This window comes from Pteronotus mesoamericanus, unplaced genomic scaffold (genome assembly GCF_021234165.1).
Source record: "Pteronotus mesoamericanus isolate MK-2021 breed Mesoamerican mustached bat unplaced genomic scaffold, CSHL_Meso_final scaffold_232, whole genome shotgun sequence".
In the NCBI taxonomy this organism is placed as follows: domain Eukaryota; kingdom Metazoa; phylum Chordata; class Mammalia; order Chiroptera; family Mormoopidae; genus Pteronotus; species Pteronotus mesoamericanus.
The window spans coordinates 23,108,178-23,127,404 of record NW_026555311.1 but is presented as its reverse complement, the minus strand read 5'-3'; positions in this window follow the sequence as shown (position 1 = coordinate 23,127,404).

Here is a 19,227-nt window from a genome sequence, read left to right as displayed (position 1 = left end):
TCATAATTGCTAGGCCTATAGGATTATATTTGAGGCTGATGATGCTGCTCAGAAAAAAAATTTTTTTCAAGTCTTTGTATTAAAATCTATCTTAAGATATAATTTTATTAATACTCTTTTAGCTTATGGTTTAACAGCTTTACAAATTGCTTTTTCAATGATTTTCATGTTGTAAATAACGAACTAAATCAATTTATAACTTTTATTTAAATTAAATCAATCAAACCTACTTTTAGGAAAAGTAACTCACATTTTTTGACATAAACCAGCTATTCAACAGAAATTTTTAATGTTTGCCATATATGTTTGTAATTGATGAAATTACATGTTATGTATGTATAATTTATGAAAGGGAGAGTAAGATATTTTAGGAAAGTTGGGACAAGAGTCATTTTAGTTTCAAATAGGGGGAAAAAACCAGCTTACCTTATTAACTACTTGTAGAATAGACATTCATTAGGGATGTTCAGGCCTTGGATGTGGCAGCCATGAGATGGTGACTCGCAGACCTCCAACTACAGGGACCTTCATTGACCATGGGCCCAAGTTGCTGTGCTCTGAACCCCATCACTGTGTTAGCGCTAAGGCCACACTCCCATGAGCTGCTTCTAGCTGGTAACTGAGTGCAGCAGAAATACTGAGGCAAGCCCACACCTGGGTGTCATCAAATCCCCCTCTTGGCCACTATTGGCTCAAAGACTCTCTGACAGCTTTGCTGACCTTTCCCTGGATACAAGAGAATCTAGACCTCTTCCTTCTAGCATTCCTTCCTCTCTCCTCCATACAGACTCATCCATGCTCATGGTCTGATGGCTCTCCCAGTCTTCCAGCTCTCCTTCCCCATTTCCTATCAAAGATGCTTCCATAATAAAAATCCTTGCATGTTTAATTCTGCCTTGGTGTCTAGGAGAACTTGGGCTAACACATTAGATATGGTTAAAAAAAATCAAATAGGAAATAAAAACAAAAAGGGAAGATAAATTTCCTCTGCCTACACTACCAACTTGGAATTGGTGTCTTGTGGGGAGAGAACTACATAAAAAGATGAGGCTAGTAAGTTCGTAAAAATATAAGATAAAATAAAATAAAATTAAAATGAGCTACTTTAAAATGGGGTGGGGGCCACCACCTTAGGGAAATCACCTTGTATATGCCATGCATCAAACCTTTGGAATATTAAACCAGGGCAATATAACCTCTGGACTGAGTCTAAAGCAACACTATGTCCCAAAGGACTGTTTGCAAAGATAACAAGAAGGCAGAAATTATAACTATAGGACTGATGATTACCAGACTGAAAATTAAAAATATTGTTTAGAATTAGCATCACTCTGTTAGCTTATCTGCACAAATAGAAATGCGTTCCTTCTATTGATGAAATTGCTCTTCCCTTTCTCATAAATTCCTTTCTGTCTCCTAATCGGAACACTGTGTTTCTGCCTGTGTCAGTGCTTCCTGAATAGCTATTCTTTTTTGATCTCAAATAAATGTTTCTTGTCTCTCACTTTGGCCTTTTATTTATATGCAAGCAAATTATTCACAATATCCATGAAAACAGATTGTTCTTATTTTCTGTAATAATTATTAACAATTGTTATTGGATTATTATATCTATAGTTTACCAATCCATTAACATTCTGTGATTTGTAGATATAAGAATATTTATGTAGGGGTTCCCTGAGACTTGAAAATGATTTAAAAAAATCCTCCAGGGTAAAAAGATTGAAAACAAGTACTCTAGGCTATTTCTGATGTACCTCAATTCAATCTCATTTCATTTCTTGATCCTCTGGGTGTTGTATTTTCTGTTGAAACAGAAATATTCTGCTCCCAATTTGCAGCTAACAGTCGCTGAGTCCAATTCTTGCCAAAACTGAAGCCCAGCCTGAAAGCTATTTCCTGTCTGTTTCCATCTATCTCTCCTTTTGCATGATCTGTGGGATCTCTGAAAGAGTCTAGCTGCTCTGCAGAGTTAAAAGGCTAGATTCTAATCCTAGAGGGATTATATATTTTTACAGCGTTATTAAGAAAAAATTATGCATGAGGTAACACAGGACTACTGTTCACAGATTTAGAGGAGAAAAGCAATATTTGGGCTTTAAACATGGGGAAAAATTCCATGCTATAATTGGCACTCAAGATCAGGACCAGGAACGGAGCAAAGTACTGTACAGTATTGAAGAATATTCTTCATTGGAATAAATCTGCTTGATCACTGACTAACTCTATGATGTTTGGCTAGTCACATTATCCCTCTGTTTATCTTACCTATGAAAATAGGAATAATAATACTTGCTTAGAAGAATTAAATACAAAAATATATAAAATGCTCCCTAGTATGTCTGGCACAGTGTTACTACTCAATAATAGGTGGTTCTAATTATTAGCAAGGATGATTTCATATAATTTTCATGTTAGTGCTATTCTACAAAGTCTCTGCATCTTGCACTGAGATCAAATTCTTTTCATAAATTAATTTGTGTTGCTATCAAAGAGATACAGAAAAATATGAAAAAGACAAGGTGCTGAGGCTACCACAGCTTAGCATATACTTATTTATTTAATTAAATTTATTGGGGTGATTGGTTAATAAAATTATGTACATTTCAGTTATACTATTCTATGATACATTGTCCGTATGTTGCATTGTGTGCCTACCCCCCAAAGTCAAATCTCCTTCCATCACTATAATACTCGACCCCCTCTACCTTTCACTACCCCAACCCCCTTTCCCTATGGTAACCACCGTACCGTTGTCTGTGTTTATGAGCATGTGCATTTTCATTTAATGGCCCTACTAGAAGTCCCCCTTTTCACTGCAGCTCTCCATGGTGTCCTTAAGCCTGTTGCTTCTCCATTCATCTTCTTCAGAGAATAAGTGTTGGGGGGGGAGAGAAGGGATAGGAGATTGCAGGAGGAACGAGGGGTAGCTGCTTCCTTGTCTGGGTAGGCCATCTGAATGCTTTGTATATATCTTTCAGTTAGTCCTCCATTTTCAGATCCCGCCTGACACCTTTCTGAAGTAGTTGATGCCTCTGCTGCTGAGCCTCCACTCACACAAGACATTTTCATTCATATAATTCAAAATATGACAACATTTAAAATGAGATAATATAGTGTGTACTTAATGCTTTGATTAATTCACTTTCTTTTAATCCTCACGATAATTTAGTAACATAGATATTGTTACCTTAATTTTACTGAAGGGTAAATTAGGGCTTAAAGAGGCCGAATAACTTCAAGTTTTAGTGGCAGGACAAGGCTTTGGTTTTTTTCACCATTGTACGCTGAGTTGGAGGGATTGTTGTTTATTTAACTCAAACACTTAACAGAATTTGATCACCATGGCCACCAATGAAATAACCCTGTATTGCCTCTGAAAGTAAGCTCATCAGTTTTGGAGTGAAAAAAAATGTTAGGGGTAACAAGAGGAGGAACTGGAGAGAAGAATATTTGGTACTTGCTACTGACTCATCCAAAATAGAAGATTATGATGAGAGTCAACTCACCAAGTTTTCTGGACATCTAGATATGAATTTTTGTCCAAACTTATCTGGACTCAACAGTCACACTGGTCTAATATTGATGTTTTCTCGACTGAGACTTAAAAAAGTAGTTATTAGAACTACATTTTAAAAAAGTGCCCCTTTTTTTTCAACTTTATAATGCCACAGATTTATCCATGCTAATGAAAATCTTTTTGTATACTGGCAATTTATTCTAAAACTACTTACCTAAAAATGCTAAATCTGCCAATGATTATAACATCATAATTAAATTTCTCACTTAAAAAATTAGCCACCCTTCTACGTCCCCCTTCTGATCCAAGATTACTTTAAGATTTATTTCAGTTTATTTTTTCAGACTATATCTGTGTTAACCAGAGAAAAATAAAAGAAAAATAAAAAATAAAATTTCAAATGCTATCCAGACCAGCTATTATATCTTATGAACACACTTTTATATGCTGAACTTTATTTCTAGTTGACAGAAAACTGTTTTATGAACAAAGGTATCATTTACTGAAAAATTTTTTATATACATAAAGGCTTACATAATAAGCCTTTAATGTGACTACCTCATGCCTTTAACATTAATGAAACAAAGTTTTTTCTTGATATAAAACAAAATGGTATTTGTTTGGGATCAAGTAATGAAGCTGTTTCACTCAAGAAATCACTAACTGGTTTCACTGGGAATGTATTCATTGTACTATGATCAGGTTTATTTTATAATACTTTCTTAACATATCTATGTGTTTAAAAAAGGCAATAATAAAATACTTATAATGAGTTACAAAAGATACATGCATAATACAATATTACGTTTCCTATAGAATATAATTCAGAAAGCACTTGTGGGTTTAAAATATAGCTTCTTTAAAAATATCTCTTACTGTGTGCATTCTGCTAGAAAAATATTATGACTATCTTCATGACTTTGACATGTTCCTTCCAGTTTCTAAAAATAGTATCTGCCAATAATGTCCTAGTGTTTTCAAAGTCAATGGTCATTGAGAGATTTCTCTCCTTGCCTATGGCATTGCTGTTGCATGCAAAATTTAACTGCCTTCCATTGTAGACATGAATTACTTTTTAAACATGAATTTTAATGGCTTATAAAACATGTCTGAAATAATAATAATAGGATTACAGTGAAAAGTTATATACCATTTACCACAGAAACAACAATGAAATTAAAAGATTAGTACAATTAAACATAATCTAAGTTTGTCTTAAATTACAACACAGCAGTTTGGCAATGCATCAACGTACAAAACAGAATAAAGAAACCAGACATAAACTGCTGATTACAAGGACAATACGTGCTATTCAGCGCATTTGGGACTCTCAGTTCCGGTCACGGATATAACCTTTGAACACACTGGCTAAAAATTGACTCTAACATGATCAGTGCTAAGGTTTTTTATATCTTTACATATTTTTGTTTAGTTTTGAAATACTGGCCCAATTGGAAATTTTAAACAAGTTAAAACAAGTTGAATTGTAATTGCAATTTTAAGATTTGATAAATTCTTTAAAAGCATTGAGGCTATAATGATACATCTATTTTTAAAGGAAAAAAATTCACTTAAAAGAAATATTTAAGTCAACACATAGTAATATTTATATGTTAATAGAAATATTTATATAAATAAATTTTAAAAATATTTAAATATTTATATATTTATATTCTATACTGTTATATTTATAATATAAATATTTAAAAATATATTTAAATATTTAATATTTAAGTATATAAATATTTTAAAAATAATTTTATTTTACCAAGAATGCTAGATATAAATTTTTGGCCAAAGGACAACTTTCTCCAGCATAATAAAAATCCACTAAAAACAAAATTCACTTAGTATTTTTAAGAAACACATTTCCTCATCATTATAACATGTACATGTTATTTTCCTAATTGAAAAATAGTTAATATTTATAATTACATAGATATTCTATAAAAATGATATATCATATAACATATTTACATACCAATAGTGGTCTATTTCTCAGGTGTTTGACATCCTTATTCCTCTTTAGCATCCATTATAACACCATGATCTTTTAATATCTTTGACATAAAAAAGCTCGTCAGTCTTATTTTCTTATTAAGATTTGCTTCAAGAACCATAAGGAATGGAATCTATTACTAAAAGTATCAATCTATCCTTTAAAAAATAACCTTTCAATCCTTTACTTTTTCTAGTTCACATTTTGATCTTTGACATGCACAAAAGGCCATCTATTTTTGACTTTTCATGGTGATAAGTCTTCCTTCACTACCAGAGTATAAATGCAGTGACTGTTCATAGTGATTAATAGCACAGTTTTTGTGGCCAGACTTCCTGGGTTCAAAGCCTAGTTTTACCACTTAATAGTTGTATGACTTTGATCAATTTACTTAACCTCTTTGTATCTCAGTTTTCTCAACTGTAAGATGGGGATCATAATAATTCTTATTTCATAGGGTTCTGGAAGGGATTAAGTGTATTGATACCAGTCAGACATTTAGAACAGTGTCTGAAAACTAGTAAAATCTAAAAAAAATTCAAGCTACTATGAATATAGATATTTATTTCTGTAATACTTTTTGCCAAGATACTGACTCAACCAGCTAGGCAAAAATTCATCTTAATCAGTATCTCTGAGTTTCCTGATGGTTCAGGTTATCTGTATCTTGTTTATAACAAGTGATGATAGTCCTGTCTGACATTTCTTACAGTTCCTGGTTCCTAACAAAACTTTGCAAGGGGAGATATATTGTTATTAGCTGCATTCTCTCCCCTCAGAAAGGTGCACTGAAATTCTAACTCCCAGTATCTCAGGGCATTACCTTATTTGGAAATAGGGTCTTTGAGATTTAATGAGGTTAAGAAGAGTTCATTTTGGAGGACCTTAATCCCATATGACTAGTGTCCTTACAAAAAAGGAAAATTTAAGCACAGAAACATGGAAGGAAGAAGATGTGAAAATGGCCATGAGACTGGAGTGATGTGTCTGCAAGCAAAGTAATGCCAAGGATAGTTGGCAAATGCTAGAAGCCAGGAGAGGCAAGCAAAGATTCTCTCCCAGAGCCTTTGGAGAGAACAAGGTCCCAGGACACCATGATTTCTACCTTCCAGCTTCCAGAACAGTAAGACAATAACTTGCATTGGTTTAAGCCACCCAGCTTTTGGTATTTTGTTAGAGAAGCCCTAGGAAATACATACAAATATATAGATTTATCTACTTTGATTACTTGTCCTGCCATCTAACTAAAAACTGAGGAAGCTACAGATGAATCATTTCTTCCCTTTTTTCCCCCCTGAGGATTAGACACTATGGACTTGAAGAAATGAATACTTAATTTCTAGGTGTAAATAAACTAATAAAATTATTTTTAATCAGTGAATGAAAAGGTAGCCGATAGGTGACTGACTTACCAATGTCACAATAAGGTGCCTAGGCCTAATTTTTCTTTTTCATTCTATATATTATTACTGACATACTTTTCAAGGGCTGTCTTTGTTAATATCTTTTTTTTAAACCACCATTGCAATTTTCTAAAATGATTTATTTTTATATTCTGATAGACAAATGCGCATGTTAATTAAGCTGTCCTTAGCTCCCTAAATGCCCACCACAGTCATAAAAACACCCAGTGGTGCTTTAGCATGGAGCTACCAGATTGGGTAGTGTAACTGCTTTATTTCCCAGAGGAGGAAACAGAGGTCAAGAGAGGTTTAAGTGACTTAGACTTCTGATGCACAGTCTAAAGGTTGTACTTATTACAGCCTTTCTTTATGTATCACATCACTAGGGATTTAAACACAATTTAAATCACTCTTAAAATATCAGATTTTATGGATCGTTTTTATATCCTTTTCATAGTTTGTAGCATAGTGGCCTAATAAAGAGTAAGTGGTAACTCTTTATTGGGGAGAATGCTTATTTTCCAGTTATCTTGTATGTGGTTATATATATGATTTACTCTGTTATAGGCATGACATTTTGCATCCAGTGCATGTAAAGCCTACAGTATTTTCTACAGGCAGAAGCCTTCATTAGGGTGGTTAAGGCAAAAGGGATATTTCTAAATGAGGCATCAAGTAGAGACTGGCCCTGAGTTTCAGAAGCACATAGACATTTTTAGTATGACCACACTTCCTACCATAGCTGACTTTGGGAGTTTGGGGTGAGGAGGTCATGAGAAAGATCAACAAACCAAAATAAAGAGTCTAAGAAAAACTACCAAGATTAAACAAAAGAGATAAGGCATAACATCTTTAATCAATGACATTGCCTAAAGCTATTAGTCAATTCATAGCTTGCAGAATCTTCCTGGTAGTTAATAGCTTACTTAATATCTATCGATCTACAGTAATTAAAGGTCTCTCTTCAAATAATATTATTAAATTTAACTTTCTTCCAGAAATTGTGATAATCACTTCAAAAATGTCTTTTTTATGACAAAGGGGGCAGAAGCATAAAATGGGGCAATAACAGCCTCTTCAACAAATGGTGTTGGGAGAGCTGGATGGCTACATGCAAAAAAATGAAATTGGATCATCAGCTGACACCATACACAAAAATAAACTCAAGATGGATAAAAGACTTAAATATAAGTCGCAACACCATCAAAGTCCTAGAGGAGAACATTGGCAGGAAACTCTCAGATATCCCACGCAGCAATTTTTTCACTGATATGTCTCCTAAAGCAAGGGACATAAAGGAAAGAATAAACAAGTGGGACCTCATCAAAATAAGAAGCTTCTGCACGGCTAAAGAAAACATCAGCAAAATGAAAAGGGAGCCAACCATTTGGGAAAATATATTTGCTAATGATACATCAGATAGAGGGTTGATCTCCAAGATATTACAAAGAACTCACTCGCCTTTACTCCAAGAAGACAAACGATCCAATCAAAAAATGGGCAAAGGACCTGGGCAGACGCTTTTCTAAGGAGGAGATACAGAGGGCCCAGAGGCATTTGAAAGGATGCTCAGCATCACTAGCCATCAGAGAAATGCAGATCAAAACCACCATGAGGTACCACCTCACACCGGTCAGAATGGCCATCATAAACAGATCCACAAACAACAGGTGCTGACGAGGCTGTGGAGAAAAGGGAACTCTAGTCCACTGTTGGTGGGAATGCAGACTGGTGCAGCCACTATGGAAAGCAGTGTGGAATTTCCTCAGAAAGCTGAAAATGGAACTGCCTTTTGATCCAGCGATTCCCCTGCTGGGACTATACCCTGAGAACACCAAAACGCCAATACAAAAGAACCTATGCACCCCAATGTTCATAGCAGCACAATTTACAATAGCCAAGTGTTGGAAGCAACCTAAATGCCCATCAGAAGATGACTGGATCAAAAAATTATGGTACATATACACAATGGAATACTACGCAGCAGAAAGAAAAAAAGAAGTACTAAACTTTGCGACAGCATGGATGGAACTGGAGAGCATCATGCTAAGCGAAATAAGCCAGGGGGCGAAAGACAAATACCATATGATCTCACCTATAAGCGGAACCTAACCAACAATGCAAAGAAGCAAGGAAAATATGACCAGCAACACTGAAAGGAAAAGAAATCAACAGAGACAAGAGGGAAGGGGGGGGGGCAGGGAAAGGGAAGGCAAGGGGAAAGTCAAGGAACATATAGCAAGGACTCATGGACAAAACCAAAGGGGAAGAGCTGAGGGAGGGAAGGTGGGAGGGGGCAAGGGAAAGAGGTGGGGGGAAGGCAGAGACAAATGTATTTAAAAAGTAAATAAATTAATTAAAAAAAAAAACAAACTACATCTATACTTTCTCTGTAGTTCTTCAAGTATGAAATAAAGATAATAAAATCTAAAAAAAAAAATGTCTTTTTTAATGTAACAAAACTCTAAGAAATTATAATTACCTTTGTTTTACAGTAATGAAAATGATGTTTAGAGAGTTTTTTATACATATATTTTATTGATTATGCTATTACAGTTGTCCCATTTTTTTCTCCCCTTTATTACCCTCCACCCTGCACCTCCCCTTCCCCCAGCAATCCCCTCCACCTTAGTTCATGTCAATGGGTCGTACATATAAGTTCTTAGGCTTCTCCATTTCCAACACTATTCTTAACCTCCCCCTGACTATTTTATGCTGCTTATTCCCTGTATCTTTTCCTCCATTCTTCTCTCCCTCCCTCCCCTCTGTTTTGCTGTTCATAGTTTTTGATCTCCTTTTTCTTAGATAAGTCCTTTTAACATTTCATATAATAAGGGCTTGGTGATGATGAACTCCTTTAACTCAACCTTATCTGGGAAGCACTTTATCTGCCCTTCCATTCTAAATGAGAGCTTTGCTGGGTAGAGTAATCTTGGATGTAGGTCCTTGCCTTTCATGACTTTGAATACTTCTTGCCAGGCCCTTCCTGCCTGCAAGGTTTCTTTTGAGAAAGCAGCTGATAGTCTTATGGGAACTCCTTTGTAGGTAACTGTCTCCTTTTCTCTTGCTGCTTTTATGATTCTCTCCTTTATCTTTAATCTTGGGTAACTTAATTATGATGTGCCTTGGTGTGAGCTTCCTTGGGTCCAACTTCTTTGGGACTCTCTGAGCTTCCTGGACTTCTTGGAAGTTTATTTGATCAGATTGGGGAAGTTCTCCTTCATTGTTTTTTCAAACAAGTTTTCAGTTTCTTGCTCTTCCTCTCCTTCTGGCACCCCTATGATTCAGATGTTGGAACATTTAAAGTTATCCTGGAGATTCCTAAGCCTCTCCTCATTTTTTTGAATTCTTGTTTCTTCATTCTGTTCTGTTTGAATGTTTATCTCTTCCTTCTGCTCCCAATCATTGATTTGAGTCCTGGTTTCCTTCCCTTCACCGTTGGTTGCCTGTATATTTTTCTTTATTTCATTTTTCATAACCTTCACTTTTTCCTCCTTTTTGTGACCATACTCAGCCAATTCAGTGAGCATTCAGATTACCAGTGTTTTGAACTGTACATCTGATAGGCTGGCTATCTGTTCATCACTTAGTTTTATTTTTGGAACTTTGATTTGTTCTTTCATTTGGGCTATATTTCTTTGTCTCATTGCACCTGTTAAGTTGGAAGGGGTGAAGCCTTAAGTATTTGCCAGGGCAGGGCAACCCAGGTCACTGCGATGTGGCGCTGTCTGTAGGGGAGGGGTCTGAGAAGGAACAATGCCACTTGCTGGGCTCTCAGCTGGCTTTCAGTCACTTCCCCTGTTACCCGCAAGCAAATTGGGCCCTCCTGGTGCTGATTCCCAGGTGGGCAGGTTTGTGTATGTTCTAGGACCCTGTGGGTCTCTCCAATGAACTGTCCTGTGAGGTTGGGAGTTTCTCTGACTGCTGCAACCCCACAGGTTTTTACCTCTAGAGGTTTTGAGGCTTTCTTTTCCCTCACTGGAAACCTCGATTGCATGGTCTGTCTCGCTCCCCAGCTGCTCCTCATCGTTTACCCACACACAAATGTGGGACCGCCCAGTCTGCCAGCTGCTGCCTCGCCCGCCTGGTCCTCTAGCTCCTGCCTTGCTGCGCATCTTCTCTGCACTTCTTGCCCATCTCTGCCCCTTCTGTGGTCTGGATGAATGTTTCTTCTTTAATTTCTTGGTTGTCGGACTTCCATACAGTTCGATTTTTTTGGGCAGTTCTGGTTATTTTGTGTTTTTAAATTTGCTGTTGTCCTTCTTTTGGTGGTATGAGGAGGCAAAGTATATCTACCTATGCCTCCATCTTGGCTGGAAGTCCCTAGAGAGTTTATAAACTTGCGTAATACTGAATTGCTAGCAAATAGTTGGGCCAAGACTTAGATCTATTTAACTCCAATTGGCATTTCCATTTATCGTCTAATCTTAGGATTTTTAGGATTTCTGACTGGGCATCTTTCCGGTCTCCCTTCTGGTAAGTAACTTATGGGTCCTCTTGCTGGCTAAGACCTGGGGTCATCCTCTTCATCTGGGCTCAGCTCTCAGTACAATCCCTTCTCCCTGCAGGCCCTGGAGATTTGGTCTGCTTACTTTTCTTTTCCAGCTATCACTACTGACTCTCACTCCTGTGGCTCATCTTCTACAAGAATTCTGAAGTAGGATACTGAATCCTCTTTTCCTTTTATTTCTAATAAAAAAACCCCCTTCAAATTATTAATAAGAATTTTACTAGCAACTTCAAGTTTTAATAGAATATTAACAATTGCTACTGTGCTTCACTAGTAAATGGTTACTTTTGCTATTGTTGTTAATCGTTGTTCATAATTATTTTTGCATATGTTCTTAGACACTTCTATGGCATGAGTAAAATTTTAGTTTGATGCTAATAGTAATTACTTAAAATTGACCTTTATGCAAGCTTGTAGCTGCCCTGATTTATCTTGCTACAGCTTATATGTGAAAAATAATAAAAGATATTATCGAAGATCACATATGTCAAGATGTACCTTAAAAAATAAACTGAAAGAGAGAGAACTCAATATTAGGGATTTCAGAAAAAGCTCTCCTAATATTAACCAACCTTGATTTTATTGAGGTTAATATTTACTGAGTTCTTAATGTTCTAAATACTTTCTATATAAAAAGTAATGATGATTACATTTTACTGATGAAGAAATTAAAGAACAAAATCTGTCCATGAATACTAGTTAAGTGTTGGACCTAAGGCTTAAGCCCTGGTCTGTATAAATAGATGCATTAAGCAACTCTAGCAGATGTAGTGTATAGGACCAAATCATGAGTATCAAGTAGAGAACAAATTTCAAATTCTCTATTTTTTATTCTGCAATTCCCTTGACTCTTATTTTGTCTTCACAAATTATGCCTTTGAAAAGTGGATCTCATTTTACTCAAAAAGCCTATAGTTAATAAAGAAAATGCATTGTTAATGTGAATTTTTAAAATTTAATCATTGTGAGGCTACTTGGTTAACTAATTCTTCTGAGGTCCTTGGCTTAAATTTGTTATCTCTAAATTTAAACTCTAAAAAATTTATATTTGCCAGTTGTCTTCTGAATTTTTTGATACATACAAGTACATAAAATATGTATGATAAAACTTCAGTTATACCATCAAATTTCTAGTCCTCTTCTGATAAACTTTACCAGGTGAAACCTTTTTTTCAGTTATATTTGTTTTCTAAGTATTAAGCCCTTCAAACACATCAAGCATTTTGAATAAATTAATGATTTCTATAGAGATCTGTTTTCTCTATTTGAGGAAAAGAGCAAAAATGCCCCTTATCCATTACCCAAAAAACAAAATTGGCATTGGCTTTGTGTTTAATATAGATTTGTTTTGTAAGCTGTGCCTAGCTATTTTAACAGAATGGCTCTATAATCCCAGGAATACTTTTTCTAAGAAGAGACTAAAATAAAGGTTACCATCAATAAATAGTATATTTATTCTTACAGTAAAAATATAGCATCCTGCATAAAATATCTTCCCCCTCAAATTCATAAACTTCCTTGAAAAAACTCCTGCCAGATGGCTGAGTTGATTAGAGTGTCATCCCAATACTCCAAGGTTTCAGGTTTGATCCCTGGTCGGGGCACACACAAGAATTAACCAGTGAGTGCATAAGTAAGTGGAGTAAGCCAAACAACAAATTGATGCTTCTCTCTCTCTCTCTCTCTCTCTCTCCCCCTCTCAAATCAATCAATTAAAAAAAAAAAGAGCCCCAACTGGTGTGGCTCAGTGGATTGGGCGTCCTCCTGCAAACTGAAAGATCACCAGTTTGATTCCTGGTCAGGGCACATGCCTGGGTTGCAAGCCAGGTTCCTGGTTGGGTGCTGTGCACATAGATGTTTCTCTAGCACATCCAAGGTCTTTTCTCCTCTCTGTAAAAATAAATAAATAAAATCTTTAAAATAAAACCTCCTAAGAACTTGTGATATAAGTGACATTGGTCCAACAGGCTTATCTTTTATCCTATTTTATTAGATTCTTTAACATCTTTTTAAAAGTTTAAAGATGGAACAGAACATAAAATAAGTGAATAGGAATGTTTTAAGGGTTATTAAAAACAGCAAAAAATAGCCCTAACTGGTGTGGCTCAGTGGATTGAGCACTGGCCCTGTGAACCAAAAGGTCGCTGATTCCATTCCCAGTGTAGGGCACGTGGCTGGGTTGCAGGCCAGGTCCCCAGCAGGGGGCATGTAAAATGCAACTACATGTTGATATTTCTCTCCCTCTCTTCCCCTCTCTAAATATAAATAAATAAATCTTTAAAAAAAAGGAGCAGCCAAAAAATCAATGATGCCATTGAACTCCAAGGTCTCTTTTTGTTTTTTGTTTAGAAAAGTCTATCTTATCAATATCCATTCTTGATGAGATTATGTTTCCTCTATATCTTTAGTCAGTTCAGGTTTAAAGACTGATAAAGCTTTGTCTGTGGCATTTTTAAAAGACTCAGAGTCATAATACAGGTTATTCTGGGGAGAGTTTACACACTGGCATACATCCCGCACTGTGCTGACCACATTTCAAGTTCATAATAACCACCGTGGCAGAAAATTCTACTGGGCAGCACTAATCCAAAGGGTCAGAAATGGCAGTAAACATTTTAATTGTTAGATAGATTTCAATATCCATTTAGGTATTTGGTGACATATAAAAGTAACTATGAGTTATTTTTCCCAAGCATGGAACATTTAGAGAAGATAAAAATAACTTACAAATTCACTCAAGAGCAATTTAATAAAACTCATCACTATGCTAGGCACCAGTTAAGCAAAGCTGAATACAGTGTAATTTTTGACCTTGAGACAATTACAGTCCTATGGGTGGGCTGGGCAAACACCTAGTTGCCATACGATGTGGTTTTGTTATAATGATTTTATGTACCAAACAAAAAAGACATTAGTTCTCTCTGGAAGAATTGAGGAAACCTCACATAGGAGATGATAGCTGAGCTATTACACTAACAAAACTATTTTTTAAGGATGTACAATAGGAATATAAAATAAAAGACTCAGTCTTTTTTAAAAATAAGAATAACACTTTTATGATGAAGGTGTGGGACAAGAGAAAGTGGTGGTGGTAAAATGGAGACAAATGTATTTAAATAATAGAAATATTAAAAATAAATAAATAAAAATAAGAATAACACTTTTATGATGAAAGTAGTAAATGTTCCAAAAACTTCAGACAGTACATAAACTTATGAAGAATTGATGGATATTTGCATGTAATTCCCAGACCTAGAAACACCACTTTTATGTATTATTAGTCTGGTTTTATTTCACATTAATTTATATTAATTCAAGTTACTTTTCATTAATTTATCCTTTTTTATTGTTCATTCTGTTACAGTTGTCCCAATTTTTTCTTTTTGCCCCCCTCCACCCAGCACCCCCTCTTTCCCGCAGTCACTCCCCTCTCCATGGTCCATGTCCATGAATCATTCCTACATGTTCTTTGACTAATCCCTTCCCCTGCCTCCCATCATTCCTCCCTCCCTCCTCCCCTCTTACGGCTATCTGTCTGTTCTGTGTCTCCATGTCTCTGGTCCCATTTTTCTCATTAGTTTATTTTGTTCATTAGATTCCAGTTGTAAGTGAGGTCATGCGGTATATTTCTTTTGCTGACTGCTTATTTCACTTAACATAATAGTCTCCAGTTCCATCCTTGCTGTCACAAAAGGCAAGAATTCCTTCTTTATTTCTGCCGTGTAGTATTCTATTGTGTAAATATACCACAGTCTTTTGATCCACTCATCTACTGATGGGCATTTGGGCTGTTTCCAAGTACTGTTGTAAGTAGTGCTGCTAGGAACATTGGGGTGCATAAGTTCTTTTGAATTGGTGTTTTGGGATTCTTAGGGTATATTCCCAGGAGTGGAATTGCTGGGTCATAATGCAGTTCCATTTTTAATTTTTTGAGGAAATTCCAAATTGTTTTCCTCAGTGGCTGCATTCCTACCAACAGTGCAAGAGGGTTCCCTTTTCTCTACATCCTTTCCAGCACTTGTTGTTTGCTGATTCATTGATGATAGACATTCTGTGTGAAGTGATATCTCATTGTGGTTTTAATTTGCATCTCTGATGGCTAGTGATGTTGAGCATCTTTTCATATGTATATGGGCCCTCTGTGTGTCCTCCTTGGAGAAGAGTCTATTCAGGTCTTTTGTCCATTTTTTAATTGTGTTGTTTGTCTTCCTAGTGATGAGTCATGTGAGTTCTTTATATATTTTAGAGATTAAATCTTTGTCCAATGTATATCATTGGCAAATACTTCTCCTATCTAATCAGTTTCTTTTTAATTTTGATGATGGTTTCTTTAGCTGTTCAAAGCTTTTTAATTTGATATAGTCCCATTTGTTTATTTTTTTCTTTATTTCCCTTGCTCTAGAAGATATATCAGCGAACATATTCCTACATGGGATATCTGAAATTTTATTGCCTTTGTTTTCTGCTAAGACTTTTATGGTATCAGGGTTATATTTAAGTCCTTTATCCATTTTGAGTTTATTCTGGTGTATGCTGTAAGTTGGTGGTCTAGTTTTATTTTTTGCCATGTAATAGTCCAGTTATCCCAACACCATTTATTGAAGAGACTTTTCACTCCATTGTATGCTGTGTTCCCTTTGTCAAATATTTGACATAGAGATATAGATTTATTTCTGGGCTCACTATTCTGTTCCATTGACCTAAGTGTCTGTTTTTATGCCAGTACCAGACTACCTTGATTACAGTGTCCTTGTAGCATGGTTTAATATCAGGTATCATGATCCCTCCTACTTTGTTCTTCTTTCTCAGGATTGCTGAGGCTATTCAGGGTCTTTTTGGTTTCCATATAAATTTTTGGAATATTTGTTCTGTATCTGTGAAATATGCCATTGGTATTTCAATAGAAATTGCATTGAATCTATAGATTGCTTTGGATAGTATGGACATTTTAATGATGTTAATTCTTCCAGTCCATGAACTGGGTATATGCTTTCATTTGTTTGTATATTCCTCAATTTCTTTCTTCAATGTTCTATAGTTTTCTGAGTATAGGTCTTTTACCTCCTTAGTTAAATGTATTCCTAGGTACCTTATTTTTCTTGTTGCTATGGCAGGTGGGATTTTTTTTTCTTAGTTTCTCTTTTGGATAATTCATTGTTGGTATACAAGGATGCCAGATTTCTGAATATTGACTTTGTATCCTGCTACTTTGCCAAATTCACTTATTAGGTCAAGTAGTTTTTGGTGGAGACTACAGGTGTTTCTATATACAGTCATGCTGTCTGTGAATAATGACAGTTTTACTTCTTCCTTCCTAATTTGGATGCCTTTTATTTATTTATTTTTCTTGTCTAATCACTGTGGCTAGATCTTCTAGAACTATGTTGAATAAGAGTGGTAAAAGCAGATACCGTTGTCTTGATCCTGATATTAAGGGAATCACTTTTATTTTTTGCCCATTGAGTATGATGTTGGCAGTAGGTTTCTCATATATGGCCTTTATTATGTTGGAGTATTCTCCCTCTATTCCCACTTTGTTGAGTGTTTTTATCATAAATGGATGCTAGATTTTATCAAATGCTTTTCTAGCATCTATTGACATGATCATGTGATTTTTGTTTCAGTCTTTCTTAATATCTATAGAAGTAAGTTTGGAACTGATCCTGAAGCAGGACACTGCACCAGCATTCCAAAGCATGCCCTTGGAAATATATGTCTAGTGAATACTATTCTAAAGATATATACCATATTTATGGATATAACTTGACCTAGTGTATATTTTGGGTGGGAAGGTGACTTAGCCTAATGTATGTTTTGGGTGGGGGATGGTGGAAATTCTGGACTAACAATAGGAACTGCTATAACCCACAAGATGACAGGCATGAGAGGATTCAACAGTGATGAGCCTGAGCACTCCCAAGCTACTGCTGCCAGGCTCTGATTAATGGTATGACATGGAGAATGTATAAGGGCTGCTGAATGGGTGACTTTATCCCCTGTGCCACTCTTCTAGGTTTTTAAATGCCCCTCCTAATGCCACAGCTTGAGGAGAATGCTGAATGCTCAAGAGTACATGGAACTAGGAGGCTAAGAGAAGAGAAGGCTCAGGCCGAGGATGCTGAGGTCACTGAGGATTCTTGTCTCTGAAGACCTTCCAGCATGAATGTTGTGGGACAAGAGTGACAGGGCACACGGGGAACCCTGGACTTCAGGTGAGGGGTGCAGATAGGATCAGAGCAGAGGCTGTCATTTAACTGCACTGGTTCAGCACAATCATTACATCCTTAAGTGAGAAAGTTTGGAAAGTAATTACAGAGACACTGTAGTGTATTGCATATAAATATGTGTAAGTCCATTAGGATTCAGTTAGAGAAGCAAAACCATTAGGATGTGTATCTGTAACAAGCAGAAATTTGCTATAGGAATTTGATTTGATGCAATTGTGGGAGCTAGTAAAACAGTGCGTGTAAAGCTCTCATCCTTGTGTCTGATGCTGGAGTTTGAAGCCCACAAGGTAGGCAGTGGGCAGAAAAGATGGATGGTGAGTGAGGGAGGGCAAGAACAAGATGGATCCATAAGCACGGGCAGGAGCCCACCAAGAGAGACTGAAACCCACGCCAGTTGTCTCTGTCCTTGACAGTACGGGTGCCTTGCAGAAGCTGGGACCCTTTATCATTGTGGCTAAACACATAAGCAGACTCAAGATTTGGAGGAGCTGTTTGAAGGTCCTGGGGCAAATGGAGCAGTGACAGGTCTGGCTGCTGCCTCACACCAGTGAGGAGAAAAAGCAGATAAATGGCCATGTGTGCAAGCTACAGAATAACTGCTGCTTCATCACCACTCTCTAAATCTCACGCGTGAATCTTCCTTGGGGCTCACCTAACCAGAAATGTATGGGCAAGGGAGTTCAGGAAAGTGGACATCAGCCTGGCCAAGTAGACACATTGCAAAACCACCGCAGTCTCATTGTGAAATGGTGTTTCCTCACATGCAACAAATTTTGTTAACTTCATAGAGCCAGGTGTTAAAACAACCAAGGACAGCTTTATGTATTTAGAGAGAGAGATACTTAAATGGGGTGGATTCTAACTGGGGAATAAGGGTCTATTCCCCAAAGTGGGCAAAACTTCTTAGAATTTTATCTGGCTGAGGAAAGGCCTCTGTAATGGACTTTCACAGTCACATAGACTTGGTTACTTACTACCTTCTTGGAAGTTAAAAATCACAAATCAGATGTAGATTTCTTCATAAGTTGCAAAAATTAACTAGGGAGACAAAAAAAATCACTAAATAAAATTCTTAAATATGTATTTATGTGTACCCGTGAGGTTGAGAAACTTCTCTATGTGTGAAAATAACTATGCACATAAATAGATCTTACTAAACCCAAACTTAATGTATCCCTTACTCAACTTCTGCTTGGCAGGATCTCAAAATGCCTAAGCACTCTGAAAACGATGAACATGAGGGGAAGCAGGAATTGAAAGAGACAGTGGTCTTAACTGACTGTGGTTTAATTCTCTCAGTTTGCAAATTTTACAAAATCTTTTAAACATGTGAAAGCCTTGCAAAGTCCCCTTGAAACCACAAAAGTGGTGTACACAGAAGCTTAAGCTTTTTTTAGGTGCAGAGTAAATCATTCCTGAGTCCACTTCATGATTAACTCTAAGGTTCCTGAGATCACCACCCACACTACTCAGCAGAGTTATGAGCACAATTCATCTCTTATTAAATGTTTGCTGAAGGAAGAACAAAATAAAGCAGCAAGGGAGAGGGAGAGAGAGACAACAGAGAG